Here is a 4,325-nt window from a genome sequence, read left to right on the forward strand (position 1 = left end):
TCTCTGAAAGAACATCCCACCCAAGCCTTTCCCTTCACCCTATCCCCATAACGTTGTGCATTTACCATGGTTAATCCCCCTAACCTACACATCTTGTGACACTAAGGGGCAATTTAGCATGGCCAATCCACCTAACCTACACATCTTTGGACTTTGGGAGGAAACCGAAGCATCCAGAGGAAACCCACACAGACACTGAGAGAAGGTGCAAACTGCACACAGACAGTCACCCAAGGCCAGAATCAAAGCCAGGTCCTTGGTGCAGTGAGGCAGCAGTGTGACCTCATGCTACAATAGGGTCATTATCTCATTGCAGTTTGTGAAAATTTGCTGAATGGAAATGCAATTCCTACATTACAAGCATGACTACACTTTAAATACTTTATTGGTTGTTAAATGCTTTGAGAGGTCCAGTGGTCATGAAAAGTGGTATATAAATGCAAATCCTTCTACACATCAACAAAGTCGCTGTTCAATGTCTCTCACATTCCTCAAGTGTCTAAACAACTGAGCATACCTCTTACACGTCTGCTTCATTTATTTATTTTTTGTTACCCTCACCTTAAGTTTGACAGGTAGATTTGGGGGTGTTTCTGGAACTGTTGAGAGAGTGTGAAATGTACCTTTTCTGGTGTTAATTATCTGTCATTTTGGCACTTTGCATTTTTCCATCTGTCGCGTGTTGTGTAGAATTTCCAGGTGGAATGACTTATCTGCCTTTTGTAGCAAGCAGCGCATATAACTCTTTGTTTTATTCCCAATATTACCTGAACAGACTTTATAATCTGGAATTCAATTACTAAACCTCTCTATCTTGCCCCCGGTATCTCTTCCTAGAGACTCAATCAGTCTTAGATTTTGTCCTTTGACTTGCTTAGGCTTCAGTGAAACATCTTGAGAAAAACTGTCTTTTTTTCCTACTAAAAGTGCAAAAAATCCGACAATTTATTGACTCTATTTTCTCTATTTCTCTGTACTGGTGAACATTGAATCATAGAATCCCTACAGGAAGGAAGCCATTTGACCCATCGAGTCCACACCGACCACAATCCCACTCACGCCCTAACTTCATAACCCCATGCAGTTACCCCGGCTAGTTCCCCTGACACTAAGAGGTAATTTAGCATGGCCAATCCACCCAACCCACACACCTTGGACTGTGGGAGGAAACCGGGACAGCTGGAGGAAACCTACGCAGACACAGGAAGAACATGCGGACTTCGCACAGATAGTGACCAGAGGCCGGGAATCAAACACAGGTCCCTGGCACTGTGAGGCAGCAGTGCTAACACTGATTAATACCAACCCTTCATATTTATGTGGGTTGAGGACAAGGGGGTTGAGTATATTTTGCTAATCTCTTCATGAGTGTCCGATGGCTCCTCTCATAGATCTAGTTGTCATTGGAGTGTATTTGCAAATTGTCTTCAGTCCCGAGGAGACTAGAATTTCATAGTTGTCCATTTGGTTTGAGCCTTATCGTGCCTCTAGAGAGCATCATTGCCAGTTGAGAAGATCCAAAGGAAAATTAGTTTCATCAGCTTCAACATCCACTCTCAGATCTAGTGATGTCTGGGATTGATACCCAGCACAGTGACTGCGGTTATGTAGGCAAGATTGGCAGGGACTTTCCTCAAGCTCTTTGTGCCAGTGGGCTCCAGGGGTGATGACAGCACTTTTCTACCCCCTCGTCCCGCATTGTTCATGTGCGAACCTTGAATTACTTGAGCGTACAGTCATTTGGCCTGACCAGTTTTTGCCTCCTCCACACAAGTTTCCTCCCTTTTCTATCCTCTTTTCTCTCCAGTAGTCATCTAATTTCCCTATGAAAGCAGCCAAGGATATTATTAGACTAAAAAGAGTGTAGCTAAAGTTTACTAGAATGCTGCCAGGACTTGATGGTTTGAGTTATAAGGAGAGGCTGAATGGACTGGGACTTTTTTCCCTGGAGTGTAGGAGGCAGAGGGGTGATTTTATAGAGGTCTATAAAATAATGAGGGGTGTAGATAAGGTAGACAGTCAACATCTTTTCCCAAAGGTAAGGAGTCTAAAACTAGAAGGTTTAAGGTGAGAGGAGAGAGATACAAAAGGGTCCAGAGGGACAATTTGTTCACCCAGAGGATGGTGAATGTCTGGAACAAGCTGCTAGAGGCAGTTGTAGAAGTTGGTACAATTTTATCTTTTAAAAAGCATTTAGACAGTTACATGGGCTAGATGGGTATAGAGAGATATGGGCTAAATGCGGGCAATTGGAATTAGCTTAGTAGTAAAAACTGGGTGCATGGACAAGTTGGGCTGAAGGGCCTGTTTCCATGCTGTAAACTTCTATGGCTAAGTTATTTGCCTCAACCATTTCCTGTGTTAGCGAGATTCACTTTTTAAGCGCTCCATAAACAGAGGAACAGTGAGGGCTGAATTCTCCACGCCACGTGGGCTGAGTTTGGGGGAAGGGATGAGCTGCACCACATATTAGCCTCACTGGACACCATGCTGGTTCTCTGGCTCCATCCCATCTCTGAGCCATTTTTACGGATATGGGACCAAGCAAGGTGACCTGCTTAGAAGATGCAGATTTATATTCATTCACCAGATGTGGGTGTTACTAGATCACCATTTATTTCCCAACCCTTGCTTTCCTTGAGGAAGTGGTGGTGAGCTGCCTCCTTGAACCATTGCAGTCCCTGAGGTGTAGGTATACTCACAGTGCTGTTAGAGAGGGAGTTCCATGATTTTGACCCAGTGGCAGTGAAGAATCGGGACGGTGAGTGACTTGGAGGGGAACCTCCAGATGCCGGTGTTCCCATGTATCTGCTGACCCTTGTAATTCCAGGTGGGTTTGGAAGGTGCTGTCTAAGGAGCCTTGGTGAGTCCCTGCAGTGCATTTTGAGGATGGTACACACTGCTGCCACTGTGCATCAATGGTGGAGGGAATAGATAACTGTGGATGGGATGCCAATCAAATACTTCGTCTTTAGCTTCTTGGGTGTTGTCGGAGTTGCACCTATCCAGGCAAGTGGAGAGTATTCCATCACACTCCTGATTTGTGTCTTGTGGATGGTGGACAGACTTTGGGAAGTCAGGAGGTGAGTTACTGCAGAATTCCTCTCCTTGTAGTATTTATATATCTAGTCCAGTTCAGTTTCTGGTCAATGGTAACCCCCTGTAGGGGATTCAGTGATGGTAATGCCATTGAATTTCATGGGGAGATGGTTATATTCTCTCTTGCTGAGAATTATCAATGGAACATGTGCGGCACCCAGTGTTACTTGCCACTTGTTAGCTGAAGTCTGGATATTGTTCAAGTCTTGCTGCATTTGACTGGGTTCGGTAGCTAGCCTGTCAAGCTCATTAACAGCATTATTCAGGACAACTAAAGGAGACCACCAGGAATTTAGTTTATTTATTATTGTCACAAGTAAGCTTACATTAACACTGCAATGAAGTTACTGTGAAAATCCCCTAGTTGCCACACTCTGACACGTGTTTGGGTACACTGAGGGATAATTTAGCATGGCCAATATACCTAACCAGCACATCTTTGGGAGGACACCGGAGTACCCAAAGAAAACCCATGCAGACACAGGGAGAACGTGCAGACTCCACACAGACAGTCACCCAAGCTGGGAATTAAACCCAGGTCCCTGGCGTTTGAGGCAGCAATGCTAACCACTGTGCCACCATGCCGCTCCCTGATAGTGAGCAGACAGCATTTTAAAAGTTAAAACTTGGAGATGCTGTAAACAGGTGAAGGCATGCCACAGTTTTAAGGTCCTGTAACAGTTTGAGGATTTCACAATGAGATGCGCTTTCCCCTGTGGCTCAGTCCGAGTGACCCTCATGGTTTGGGCTGCAGGCTTCAAACCTTTAGCTCTCTAGTGACAGAGTGGCTCAATTCCACCTTTCAGACGTTCAAACTGTAGCATAGTTACATCGGAGTCCAAGGTTATGGGAGCAAGTTACCCCCCAGAGCACAAAACTGACACTCTGATGCTGAATGTTCCGACTTTTTGATGAGGTGTTACATGGCCTTGTCCATGTTCCCTAAGCTGTTTGGAAAAGATCCAACGGTGCCATTTTGAAGACGAACAGAGAAATTTTCCCCACTTCTATTCCCCAATCACCTACAAGGACCCCAAGGAGGAGAAAGCAACATCTACGAAACTCAAAGTCGTTGATAAAGTGAAGCTTGCCATTGGCAAGTCGCTTGTATACAGTCGAGAATGAGACAGTTGTGAATTCTGGATGCTGGGATATTTGATTTGGAGGGGGGAGCGTAATTCCACTGAGTTGATCTCTAAATGAACAGTCACCATCTCCCTGCTGCC

The 4,325-nt window shown here is 45.0% G+C and overlaps 1 non-coding gene across 1 annotated transcript; it reads left to right on the plus strand.

The window, feature by feature from the left end:
- The first annotated feature begins 3,822 nt into the window (after positions 1–3,822).
- Positions 3,823–3,908, plus strand: trnastop-uca (transfer RNA opal suppressor (anticodon UCA)). The gene has a single exon. It is a non-coding gene; the product is annotated as a tRNA-Sec (tRNA).
- Positions 3,909–4,325: the final 417 nt, after the last annotated feature.

The sequence above is a fragment of the Carcharhinus amblyrhynchos genome, chromosome 26 (assembly GCF_965287045.1).
Source record: "Carcharhinus amblyrhynchos chromosome 26, sCarAmb.v2.hapA, whole genome shotgun sequence".
In the NCBI taxonomy this organism is placed as follows: Eukaryota; Metazoa; Chordata; class Chondrichthyes; order Carcharhiniformes; family Carcharhinidae; genus Carcharhinus; species Carcharhinus amblyrhynchos.